The sequence below is a fragment of the Myotis daubentonii genome, chromosome 2 (genome assembly GCF_963259705.1).
Source record: "Myotis daubentonii chromosome 2, mMyoDau2.1, whole genome shotgun sequence".
NCBI classification, from domain to species: domain Eukaryota; kingdom Metazoa; phylum Chordata; class Mammalia; order Chiroptera; family Vespertilionidae; genus Myotis; species Myotis daubentonii.
Window position 1 is genome coordinate 10,422,104 of NC_081841.1, and position 13,694 is coordinate 10,435,797.

Here is a 13,694-nt window from a genome sequence, read left to right on the forward strand (position 1 = left end):
TTCTGGTGTATTTCCACAAGTGTGGCATCCTTGTCTGGGAGGGCTTGTTGCTTTTGCTTCTCGAATGAAACAGCTCATGCTGTGTCCCCTTCACTTCATGTTCAAATCCTAACCCCAATGTTATGGTATCAGGAGAGGGGGCCTCTGGGAGGTCATTGTAGTTACATGTGGTTATGAGGGTGGAGCCCACATGAATGGGATTAGTGCCCTCACAAGAGTTACCTCTACTGCTCCCCCATGTGAGGGTACCAGGAGGTCACAGTCCAAAACCCAGAAGAAGGGCGTCACCAGACCCTGACCATGCTGGCACCCTGACCTCAGATTCCAGCCTCCAGAACTGTGGGAAATAAATTTCTGTTGCTTATCACCTCATCTACGGTACTTAGTTTTAGCAGCTGGAAGTGACTAAGATAACCCTTAAACCAATGCTAAAATACCACTTTGTATTTATGTTCTAATTACATGCCACCTAATGGGAAAAAACCAGAAGCAGGTAGAACCAGTCGCATTAACTATACCTGCATTTTGTTTGCCTCCTTTTTTCTTTGCCTGCCTGAGGAGTCAGTGAACTCCTTGAAGGACAGATAGTTTTCTTTTTGTCTGAGCTTCATTGGCGGGCGCAGGGCCAGATGTGTAGTCGGGGTGCCGTACCTATCTGGATGAGTGAAGGGACGGTGTTGTGCTGTTGGCCTGGGCAGCTGTTGAGGCTTGACTGTGCTTATGCAGTGGTTCTCAACCTTCTGGCCCTTTCAATACAGTTCCTCATGTTGTGACCCAACCGTAAAATTATTTTCGTTGCTACTTCATAACTGTCATGTTACTACTGTTATGAATCGTAATGTAAATATCTGATATGCAGGATGGTCTTAGGCAACCCCTGTGAAAGGGTTGTTCGACCGCCAAAGGCGTCGTGACCCACAGGTTGAGAACCACTGGCTTATGGCATGAAGCACTCTACAGAGAGGGAAGCTCAGTGTGGACCACCGTCCTGAGGGGAACATCCCAGAGGGCCCAATAGATGGAAGGGACAGCCCGAGAGGCCTGCGCCATCTGTGTCTCCGACCCGATGGATCAGAGATGAGCGTGGGAGTGAGGGAGGCCTCACCAAGGCCCACTCACCCTGGCTGGACAGTGCACCCTGGGAGTCTCTGGTTGGAACCCAAGTTTACCGGGGAGATTGGAGCGGATAGAAATGGTAGAGCTGTCGCTGTGTGCACATCTGGGGCAAGTCCCGACGAGGAGTAGATGACACATGCCAAAAAGGGCCTTGTCCCAAAGCAGAACTGCCTGTCCCTTGTTATGGGCAGGCGAGTTTCTCTGCTGGAATCCTAGGAAGGCAGAGTGGGGCAGGCACAATTCTCAGCCCATTTCAGAACATGGTGGAGCCTAGCTTAGCCTTGACCGCATGGCCCAGCCTCTGCTTCTGGAGCTGCAGACATTGAGTGCCCTGGAGTGGGAAACGAAAGGAGCGTTCAGCGTCTCTGTTCCAGGTGTTCCTTGTTTCCTGCATTTTCCTGCCCCGATTAAATCCATCACGTCATTTCTAAATGTCTCCTAATGACATTATGCTCCCCAGGTCGACATCTCAGTCTTCCTTAGGCGCTCTCTCTGTCTGATTTCCCCTCCGCTGGTTCCTCTTTCTTCCGCCATCCAGTGAGCACTGAGCTCAGTCCATTTCCTCCTGATGTCTTCAGGGGGTGTTTTCATCTCCATCTGTCACGTCCTGGGCGGGGTTCCCATCATCCCTGGCCTGGCGCGTGGCACCAGCTGCGGCCTGGTCTCCTCCCTCCAGCGTCTCCGAGGCCATCATTCTCACCCTGTCAGAGTGTTTTTTTAAATCTCAGAGCAGCTCATGGCGGTCTCTGCTTAGGCCTCTTTGATGACTCCTCATTGCCTCTGGAAAACGTCTGAACAATTTAATACGATGTATAAAGCTGTTCCTAGTCGGACCCCAGCCTTCCTGGCCGTGGGCTCTACCTCTATATACCAAGTCTCCACTTGACCACGCTCTGAATCTAGCACAGCCTTCCATGTTTCCAAGATTTGGGAGGCTTTTTTTGGTGTGTGTGTGTGTGTGTGTGTGTGTGTGTGTGTGTGTGTGTGTTTTCCTTAGGAAGCCTATTAACTTTTTCTGCCTGTCATACTCCTACTTATCCTTCAAGACTCAGGTTTTGATGGCTGAACGGAATCGCATGCCAGCGATGACTAAGGAGGTGCCGCGGCTGGCAGCCTAGATTTCTCCGGAACGCGGGGCTTCAGTTTCGTGGAAATTCTCCTCCGCGCCAGCCGCCAGAGCCCCACAAGGGAGCCTCATTTGTTCATGTCTCTACTCGCTCGGCTAAATAGTGTTTTATTAATGCGTGTGATTGTCCTGATGCTCGGGCTACTGTGCTAATGACTGATAATTGCCTTAATGAGCTATTTGTAAGAAATACAGTAATACCAGGAGGAATGAAACCAGACCCCACCACAGCGGGGTGGGCGGTGTAATAGTCCTTACACTGACTTCAAGGAGGAGCGAGCAGCCTGCAGGATTCAGGCAGTCAGAGTAAGGAGGAGCTCTGAGTTACCTGCTGTTTCTTAAACACCAGATTTACACAGCTCCCTCCGACAGGGTGACCATGCACATGTCAGTCAGGAGGCCCGGGTATGCTGGGTAACAAATTTCATATGATAATAGTAGCTCCCCCCCCGCCCCCAACTGTACGCTCACCAGAGGCCAGTCACCTGGGCTCTCCTCAACTCCATGCTGTCTTTTTTTTTTTTTTAAGCATATTTTTATTGATTTCAGAGAGGAAGGAAGAAGGAGAGAGAGATAGAAACTTCAGTGATGAGAGAGAATCATTGATCAGCTGCCTCCTGCACACCCCCCACTGGGGATTGAACCTACAACTCAGGAATTGAACTGTGATCTCCTGGTTCATAGGTCGATGCTCAACCACTGAGCCACACTGGCTGGGCTTGCTGCTGTCTTCACTCTGGGGCCCCGGGAGGTGAGGCAGCCTCTAGCACAGTGGTTCTCAACCTTGGCTGCACATTAGAATCACCCGGGAATCTTTTTAAAATCCTGATGTCTGGGCCTCATCCTCCAGAAATTCTGTTTCTTTGTTACTCATGTTGTGGCCCCACCCCATAACAAAGAAACAGAATTTCCGGAGGATGAGGCCCAGAAATCAGGATTTTAAATAGATTCCAAGGTCGGGAACCGCTGCCCGAGCAGGACCATTGCTGGTCTTCTTGGCAGAGAGCCCAAGACACACAACTGCTTCGTAAAGCCCCCTGTCAATCGCTCCTGTTCTTACTTCATTGGCCCGGGTAAGACGCGTGGCCGTGCCTAGTAGAGAAATCCTGTCCTGATGTGCTCAGAGCTGGAGGACTGACACTTGTGGGCAGCCCGGGGTCCACCACGCCATTCAGTGCCACATGCATCTGCCATCGACATGCTTAAACTGTCTCACCCTGTTTCTTCATCTGTGACATGAACACGGCAAAGCCTATTGCATAGGATTGTTTGCGAGTCACTGAGATCATGGGCTGGACAGCAGCTATAATTTTGTCACCGTGAATGTGAGCTCTTGCTCCCCCTTCCCTCCTGCTGGCTCTCACTCAGAGTGCAGGGTCCGTGTCTGCTGTGTGCAGACCGTTGTGTGCAGACGACTGAGGTTATGTCTGTGCCCCCGCCCCCCCAGCCCCGCCCCCCCCCCCCCCCCCACGGAAGCCACTGCCCCCTGTGACAGAGGCGCTCTGCAAATGTGGCCAGCATGACGGAGGACTGGGTCTTCAGATTTTAGTTAATGTTAATAGTTTGAATTTTAAAACGGAAGCCATGTGGAATATTTTACCTTTAAATATAAGTTTAGTGTTTTGGAAGGACTCCATTTCACTTGAATCATTGAAAATTAAACATCTGAATTGAGATGCACTTTAAGTGGAAAATACGCATCTGATTTTGCATTTGGTATGAAAAAGTAACGTATCTCATTTTCATATATATACATACACACACACACACACACACACACACTATATGTATATGTGTATATTTTAATCCTCACCTGAGGATATTTTTCCATTGGTTTTTAGAGAGAGTGGAAGGGAGAGGGAGAGACAGAGAGACACATCGATTGGTTGCCTGCAACTGAGGTACGTGCCCTTGACCGGAATCCAACCCGGAACCCTTCAATCCACAGGCTGATGCTCTATCTACTGAGCCAAACCATATAGGGCTCTTTTCATATTGATGACACGTTGAAATGATAATATTTTGGATCTATTGGGCTTAATAAGCTAGATTATTAATATTAACTTTACCTGTTAGTTTTTAGTTTTTTTTTCATGTGGCTGCTAGAAAGTTCAAAATTGCCTGTGTGGCTAGCATTTTTTTCTATTGGGCAGCGCTAGTTTAGAGACACAGAGAAGACAGGGAGGTCCCTGCTTCACTAGGATTTCAGTTGGACCATCCATCTGCCCATCCGTCTGTCCATTCAGTCAATATCTACTTCCTGACAGCCTCCTGTGGGTCAGGTGCTGTGTCCTGCTCTTCTGGATCAGCGCTGATCAAAGCAGACATGTTCTCTGCGCTCACTGCTTAGTGAGGGGCGGGGACTATCATATGCTTGAACATGGCCATGAGGATAGGCTGTTGTGTGCTAGGTTGGGCCAGGCAAGGGCTAGGGAAGCATATGACACACCGATTTTTAACCCTCTTAGTGCCTGGGCGTGCGATTGCGCTCCTCCTGTCTTTCGCCAAAAGTGCCAGGAGCGCTATCGGCAATTTTTTTTCTACTGGTATTTTATAATACCATCAGCAAACAATATATGTCAAAGATGAAAACAAATGTAGTAAAGGTTTCCTTAAGTTTTTGAATATGTAACTTCATTTACTTGCGATTCATAATTTTTTTCCTAAACTGCTGTAAAATCAGCAAAAATGCCTGGCAATTTTAGCATAGTTCCTAGGATATTGGTTGGCATTCAAATGGTTAAATACCTTGGGTGGCTGGGTGAGGCTGAGGGAGGAGTAGCTGAGAGGCTGGGAGTGGATGACAGCAGGTCTGGGGGTTTGGAGGGGAGTCTCCTGGACAGAATGAAGAGTGTGCACCCTGGTCCTGGGGCCAGGGGTCAGCCCCGCAGTCACCGTTGAACCTCTCTCCATCTCATTCTCATTTTCATGGGAAAATACAGAAAGGCTGGTCTCCTGCAAATGTGAACCGCCGACTGATTTGCTGCCTCCAGGGCACGCCTCGCTTTGCGGACCTGGTCCACCGCCCACAGCAGGTCCTCACTTTGGGGACCTGGTCCACCCCGCAGCAGGGCCTCACTTTGGGGACCTGGTCCACCCCGCAGCAGGGCCTCACTTTGCGGACCTGGTCCACCCCGCAGCAGGTCCTCACTTTGGGGACCTGGTCCACCCCGCAGCAGGTCCTCACTTTGCGGACCTGGTCCACCGCCCACAGCAGGTCCCGAGCATCTCAGGATGGGGGATTCTGCGTCTTCTTTATGTTTGTGATCCCAGAGCTGTGCAAGTGCCTCACCATTCGTAAAGCTCAGCCAGTGTTGGTTGATTAAATTTATGCATCACCGAGGAAGGCTCGTTACCTGGGTTACCCCACTTATTTGTGTAAGTACCCCTGTGATGGGGGTGGGTGGGGCGGGAGTTGCTGACTCCGCCCAGCACTCTGAGGAGGCTTCATCCTTCTCTTTCCAGATTAGGCGGTGGAGGAACTTAAAAGGTAAAGACCTGGTTATGCTGGCCCTTGCTTATTAAGCACTAATTAGGTGCTGGTCCCTATTCTAAGCACTTCATATGAACTAACTCATTTCATCTCCAACAGTCCTACGGATCAGGTACCATGGCTGGCATCCTGAGTTTGCAGATGTTGACACTTAGCACAGAGGGGTTGAGAAATTTGCCCAGGGTCACACAGCTTGCAAGTGGCCGAGCTGGGATTTTTGTCCAGGCCGCCTCCAAGGCTTGACTCTTAAGGACTCACTATAGTCTTAAACCCTACCCCAAACTGCCTCCCAAGCTATGTTTCTGGAGGTCACATGGTTTGAACGTGCAAGGAAGAGGATTTGAAATCAGGGCTCAGACGCGTTGTCTCCCTCCAAGCTGGGGAGCTCACTGAGGACCCTCAGAGGCCTGAACCCGGTGGTGGGGCTGGAACTCAGAGGTGAAGAAGCTATGTTCCCTTTGCAAGGAGCTAATGGTTAGGGAGGGATGTCGCATTACAGATGATTTCAATATAATAACCTAGCCAGTTCCTGGAAAGTGTTCAGTACCTATTTGTCCTCCCCAAGTACATGATTATGTAAAGAGGTGTTTCTGCCGAAGGTCCCGCAAGCCCTGCGTCTTGGAAATGCGCCAGTTCATTTATAAGGCTCTGGGCTGTGCTGGGACCAGACTCGCGGACTGCGCCGTCCTATCGCGTGTCTAGCTGGTTTCACAGTCCTGTCTCATCCAAGAGACCTTACAGGAATATGCATTAGCTTCCTCTTTCCTTCTTCTCCTGATGGATAGGGTCCATTTACTCATCCCGTTACTTGTCTGCTGGTCCACTCATTCCTTCACTTAACAAATGCTTATTTTCAAGCAAATGTTTTTTTAAAAAATTTTCTTGTTAGTTAGGCAATGTTCCCAGGCACAGGAAACACAGTGGTGAATAAAACAAAGACAGTGGCTATGAACTTACATTCTAGTGAGGGGCAGGCAAAGAAGTCAGACACTCTAAAGGCCACGTATTGTATGATTCTGTTTCCATGAGCCATCCATAGAGGCAGAAAACGGATCGCTCATTCCCAGGGCCTGGGGGGAGCGAGGATGGGGAGAAACCACCCAGGGGGCAGGGTCTTTTATTGTGGAGGGGTGGAGGTGATTTGGAACTAGATAGAACGGGGTGGTTGCACATCGTTGCAGACACAGTAAAGGACATGGATGGGTTGTTCACACTCAAAATAGTCAAGTTGATGGTGCGTTGCATTTCACTTTAAAAATTTTTTAAAAAGGGTAAAAAACATTCTGGTGAGGGGAGATAGGCATTAAATATAGTTCATAGTGAAAATTTCAGAAAGGGAAGAAAAGGAAGGGAAGTGGGCATGCCCGGTGGAATGACGGTTGTTATTTCAGACAGAGGTGGGTAAGGAGATGACGGAGGGGCTGAGGCAGAGAGGGAGGGCCAGCAGGGCCCAGGCAATGGGCACGGTAAGGCAGAGGGTGGAGGAGAGCCTGCCCGTTGTGCTCCAGGAACAGTCGAGCGAGGGCAAGGCTGAGACAGGGCTGCTGGCCCTACGTGCCGTCGTGCAGGGCTCATGCAAGGGACGGACTGGATGTCAGCCCTCTCTGTCCGGCCACCTGGGTCAGACACGACATACAGGTGTCACGTGGGGCCCTGCTAGGAGCTGAGGTCCAGCAGGGAGAATCACATTTGGGGTGTTCACTCCAAATGACATACGGAGCCCTCGGAGGGGTCCCAGCTCCGGAGGGAGACAGCCTGACTTGCTTTTCAAAGGGAACCCTCGGGCTCAGCCGAGGTGGTTCTGTGGTTGAGCATCGACCCATGAACCAGGAGGTCACGGTTCAATTCCCAGTCAGGGCACATGCCCGGGTTGGGAGCACGCTCCCCAATAAGGGGGTGTGCAGGAGGCAGCCGGTCAATGATTCTCTTTCATCATTGATGTTTCTGTCTTTTGCTCTCCCTCTCCCTTCTTCTCTGAAATCAATAGTAATATATTTTTTAAAAAGGAGCCCTCCTGCGACTGTGTCCAGGAGAGACGGAGGAGAAGAATAAAAGTGGGGAGACCCAGGCAGTCAGGAGACCAGGGCAGTAATTCAGGCAAGAGATGTGGCCTGGACCAGAGTTGAAGAAGTGACAGAGGTGGGCAGTCATAGAATCTGGTTGTGTTTCCAACGTAAGCTCGATGGGCATTTCTGATGTGGAGATTAACAGAAAGAGAGGAGTCCTCGGTCAGTCTTGTTTCTTATGTGAGCAGCTGAGGGAAGGGGCACCTCCCTTTGCTCTGATGGAGGAGCTCCTGGCAGTCACCAGTGGGGGAGAGGGTAGTGTCCTTTCGTTTCAGTCTCACCGAGTAAGTGGTGCTCTGTAGATATCCAAGCAAAGATACCGGCCGGGCCGTTGGATATGAGCCCGGGGTTCTAGAGCAGGTGGGCATCAGATGTCGGTTGGGAGTTGCCAGCGTTTAGGTGGCATCTACGGCCGAGGGTCGGGCTGAGGTCAGCTGGGTAATGAGTGCAGTTGGAGGAGAAGGTGGAACTTGGCTGCACTCTCTAAGCTCTGGGCTGCACTGCACGGGGGACATTCCGGATCGTTTAGCCATTTTAAAAAACAGATGGTTTTCTTTCTTTCCTTTTTTTTTTTTAAGCCAAGAGGTGCAGTCTCACTCCCAGAGGGATATAGAAGTAGGTTGCTCAAGGTAGCAAACCACACAGATAAACAGCTGGCGCTCTGCAGCGTGTTCCGTGGGAAGCGGTACCAGGTGTGTGCATGTAAATGTTTACTGTGCCGAGCAGCAGTGAGCTCGGCCGCGGGCCCCTTGCAGCCTTCTTGTTCATATGTGTGTCCCCAGCAGCTATGAAGCCACCCAGCATTCAGAAGGTGCCAAATACATGTCTGTGTGATGAGTGGTTGGGTGGTCCTTGTCCTCTGTGCTTGAAGACCCAGGGAGAAAGATCCAGTTTCATATTCTATTGTTAACTCATGGTTTGAAGCTAAGAGGCTTGTATGTACATTGATGATGGGAGATAAAGTCCACTTTTGTGGGTTGAAGATTCACCATAATTTGCAGGTAGGGCTCCAAGGTAATTTCCGGGAAGAAATTCCAAACTGCTGTGAACACAGGCCGCGTTCCTGGAATCAGCGAATGAGTTCCCACCAACACTACTCTGGCCAAAATCCCTTTCGGTGTATCCCCCTGTGCACGAGAGAGTTAATGTAGCAGACCCACGTCTGTCCACAGAACGGCTGTGTGCAAGGTTGGCACTTGGCTCATGTCTGAGAACTTGAATTTAAGGAGGGTTCCCGCCATTCCCAGCGCTGATATGGGTGGCTCATTGGGCCTTAACGTTGTGCAAACAGTATAGTTCATGCCAAACCCTGCTCTCCTTCTGGGCGTGTAGAATTTTGGTACATGTTAGGCTAAGGATTCCTAGCTGACCAGTCCCTAGGAAAAACCCAGGTCGAGTCTTTAAGAAGCTTCCCTGGTAGACTGCATGTTACTGTGTTGTCACAGTTCATCGCTGGGAGCATTAGATGCATCCTGGGAGCTCCACTGGGAGAGGACTCTCGAAACTGGTGCTGGATTTACCCCAGACTTCGTCCCTAGGTGCCTTTACCCATTGCAGAGTTTGCTTGGCGTCCTTCTGCTGTAAGAGTCATAGCCATGAGTACGTGTGAATGTATGCCATGGAACCTGGGCCTGGTCGTAGGGACCTTTGACACCCCCGCCCTTTTTTGTTGTTTGCCTTATTGAAAAATCAGTCCTGCCCTAACCGGTTTGGCTCAGTGGATAGAGTGTCAGCTTGCGGACTGAAGGGTACCAGGTTCAATTCCGGTCAAGGGCATGTACCTTGGTTGCGGGCACATCCCCAGTAGGGAGTGTGCAGGAGGCAGCTGATCGATGTTTCTCTCTCATCGATGTTTCTAACTCTCTATCCCTCTCCCTTTCACTCTGTAAAAAAAATCAATAAAATATATTAAAAAAAAAATCAGTCTTATCACCTTGCTGACCCTTGAATCCCATTCGCTTTTGCTGGGTCCCAGATATGTACCTGTCACATCCATAAACTGCCCTGCTCTCCAGGCTACTTTGTCTACAGAAACCAACTCACCCCAGCAAAAGCCCCCTCGAGGGACTTGGTCCCCAGACATTTCCACACACAGGGCGCTGTGTAAGGTACAGAGGTGACTGAGGCGTGGACAGAAGTCTCCATTTCAGAGAGAAAATGTAACTGCTATAAAAGCAGGACCCCTAGAACTTTGGGGAAATAAATGCTCTGACACTTCCAGGGTGTAAGGGTGACTTTTAATAAGGAGAGGGTTGCCTGGCTAGTGTTGTTCAGTGGTTTGAGCCAGAGGTTGAGGTTTGATTCCTGGTCGGGGCACATGCCTGGGTTGTGAGCTTGATCCCCAGTGGGGAGTGTGCAGGAGGCAGCCGATCAATGATTCGTTCTCATCGTTGATGTTTCTATCTCTCCCTTCCTCTCAGAAATCAATACAGATATACTTTACAGAATAAGGGGAGGGTTATGACTGCTGTCTTGGGGAATTAAGGATGTGGCTGTAAGGCATTGGTAGAGTTTAGTGGTTTGGAGAAAGAATAGTTTGCTCTTCACTGATATCCCTTACTCTTTTAGTTTTCATCAGTTCGTCCATCCATCCATCCATCCATCCGCCCTCTTGTCCATCCAATTATTTGCCTGTCTACCACTCACCCACCCATGCATCCAGTGTTGCCAGGCAACATGCTACCTTATTGAGTGTACGTGTCAGGGGTACAGGAAGGAACTGAGGGGGGGTCTGGTCTAGGGAGAGAGCCAGGGAAACAAACACTTTCAGGTGGAAAGTGATACACCTCCGTCTGAGGCAGTGGTTCTCGACCTTGGCTGCACATTAGAATCACCTGGAAATCTTTTTAAAATCCTGGTTTCTGGGCCTCATCCTCCGGAAATTCTGTTTCTTTGTTATGGGGTGGGGCCACAACATTAGTAACAAAGAAACAGAATTCCTGGAGGATGAGGCCCAGAAATCAGGATTTTAAAAAGATTCCCAGGTGATTCTAATGTGCAGCCAAGGTTGAGAACCACTGCTCTAAGGCCACACAGGAGCGTGTGCCTGACTCATCGTGGTGGGTGATGAGTGAGGTCCAAGGAGATTATCCAAAGGGAAGGACCAGTGCCCCCTGTCCCTGCCTTCACGGCCGTTTAAGGAAAAGAGGGAAGAAAACCACCTCTCGCCGAGTCCCCAGGGGTAGCTGGTAACTGAAAACATTCCTTTTCATTTGGTGGTGAGATGAGTCAGAGCCACTTTCAGTGCAAACTGGGGACCTGGCCATTCCCCACGGCCCGAGGCAGGAACCCTCCGTCCCCTGCCAGTGGGAATCGAAGGGAGACACCCAGACGGGCGGGCTGGGCCGGGCACCCTGGGTCGTGCAGCAGGGTCTCGGAACTCTTCTCTAAGTGATGATGGGTCCGAACCCGCTCCCTGGGGCCTTCTCTGCTATTCGAGCCATTTGCAGTGGGACCAAGTGGCAACAGAGTCGGCAGTTGTGCCTTGAAAAAGCCAAATTATTGCTTTTATTTTTGGCTTTGCCTGGTGTCAGAATTCCTTTTGTTTCTGATTTACCTTTTGTTGGAGAAACGTGGCCTGATTTCTGTGCTCAGAGCGTTCTCCAGGCATCTCATCTCACAGATCTTCCCTGACACAGACACGTTCAGCCTGCATTTTCAGAGCTAATTATCAGGCGTTTCTGCTCAGGACTTCATAAGGTGGTCCCAGGGAAGGAAGGAATTCTTTTCATGAGTGAGCAAAAATGATAGTCACAGCAAACATTGTGTTCTTAAGTGCTGTGTATAGTTTAACTCTTAATTCTCAAAATAACTCAGGAAGTAGGTGCTATAACTACCCTCCCCATTTTACATATGAGGAAACTGAGTCACAGGGGGGTTAAGGAATTTGCTCAAGTGCCCCCACTAATCCTGGGTTTTTAAATAATTGGGCCATGAGACGTACAATCCATCAAACCAACGTTCCCTCTACCTGAGTCTCTCTGGCTTCGCTGGTGAGCAGGGCGGGAAGCCCTCCCGGAGAACTGCCTCTGGTGAAGGGTTCAGGGCGGGCGTCACAGTGCCTGCGCTTGTCACCGTGTCCTGGACCCGATGAAGCTGGCCTGATGCCAGCGTCCCTTTGTGCACATCTCTCCCGGGTACAGGAGCTTGGAGGGGCAGGGACCTGCGTGGCTATGTCATCCCTTTCAGGTCAGACCTTTGAAAAGTGCGTCAGGATCCTGCATCCAGCGTTTGGAGCAACAGTTATCCATGTGGAAATGTTCCTGAAGCAAAAGAGCCGTGGTTGTGTGTGTGTGTGTGTGTGAGAGAGAGAGAGGGGGGGGGGGGGGGGATGGAGAAAGGAAGGGGATTGCCATGTGTTGGCACTTTCAGTGATTAATCCTTCCTCCCGCCCCCTTTTCGTTGGTGTGTGTTTATCACAAGAGGCTATTTTTTCCATTGCTTTTCAGAGAGATGGAAAGGGGGGGGGGCGTGGAGAGGGAGAGAGAAACAGTGATGTGAGAGAGATGCACCGACTGGTTGGTTGCCTCCCTTATATGCCTCAACCGTAGCTGGGGATCCAATCTTCAACCCAGGTACATGTGCTTGACCAGAATCGAACCTGCGGCTCTTGGGTGCTCATGCTGATGCTCTAACCACTGGAACACACTGGCCAGGGTCATACCCCCACCCCCTCCACTTTTTTTACTTCTCCCTTTTTAAACCTGAGGAATACCATGGGCTTCACTTATGCCTTTCCTAAGCCTTCACTGCATTCCTTTCCTCTGATATATTTTTTTAAATATATTTTATTGATTTTTTACAGAGAGGAAGGGAGAGAGATAGAGAAACATCGATCAGCTGCCTCCTGCACATCTCCTACTGGGGATGTGCCCGCAACCCAGGTACATGCCCTTGACCGGAATCGAACCTGGGACCTTTCAGTCCGCAGGCCGACGCTCTATCCACTGAGCCAAACCGGTTTCGGTACCTCTGATATTTTTTATTATACATGTTCATTTGGAAAGATAAATGTGTGTGTGTGTATATGTATGTGTGTGTGTACATGTAGGTAAAACATTTATAGTCACCATATGTCCGACCACTGGGTATGTACTTTACATTTGTTACTTTTTATAATTCATACAACTCCTCCCCCCTCCCCCCCCCCCCCACACTAACATGTTAGGATTACTATTCCCATTTTTCGGATGGGCAACATACATTGGGGACGGGGGGGGGGGGGGTGTTCAGGGACCGTTCCCATGGTTACAGCTGTAAATGACCTCAGGCCAGTTGCTGTTCAGAACTGGTGTTTTCAGGGCACAGTTCCTCCTCAGAACTGTTTCAGACACGAAGGAGGAGCCCGGAACTGCAAGTCCACGTATCAGTTAGGGTGGCTTTGGTTGTGAGACCAGATCTGCAAACTGGCTCGGGCAGTTCAGGGAGTACACTGGAAGTTCCCATAAGTGACCGTCCTGGACGGAAGGCTGACTCCCGGTGTGTCCTCTCCTCTTGGCTCCCCTCTCCCCCAGCCACTGCGGGCTCTAGACGTGTGCCCGCCCTGAGGGAATCCCTCCGACCTGGGGGCTTTGATGAGACTGACTGTAAAGGCTCCTTGGAACCAACCCTGAGACTAGAAGTGGTGGGACCCTTCCCCAGACTCGACCAGCTGGCTCATCCGGGTCCTTTTGGGGAAAGAAGAGGAGAAGATGCCTGTGAGCAAGCAGACGAGGAGGTCCAAAGGCCTCCGACGTCACTTAGAGCCCGCAAAGGTGGAGCTGGGGGACTAGATCAGGACGAGGGGAGGAGCCGAGAAGGCCAGAGACCCCGGCTGGGGAAGGTGAAGGCCTGGCCGGAGGGGCCTCCTTCCCCCCCTTTGTCATCCTCCTGCTTCTGGGTTTACGTGAAACCC

At 50.5% G+C, this 13,694-nt stretch overlaps 1 protein-coding gene across 4 annotated transcripts in view; it reads left to right on the forward strand.

The window, feature by feature from the left end:
* The window catches only part of LARGE1 (LARGE xylosyl- and glucuronyltransferase 1), a 440,149-nt gene that overhangs the window by 85,070 nt on the left and 341,385 nt on the right, over positions 1 to 13,694 (forward strand). The window contains exon 1 of one of the 4 annotated variants that reach the window (XM_059681722.1): positions 8,380 to 8,493. The exons of the other annotated variants lie outside the window; for them this stretch is intronic. The gene's annotated coding sequence lies outside the window, so the exon portion shown is untranslated. Of the gene's footprint in view, positions 1 to 8,379; positions 8,494 to 13,694 lie in introns of those variants that run through there. 4 annotated transcript variants of the gene reach the window in all.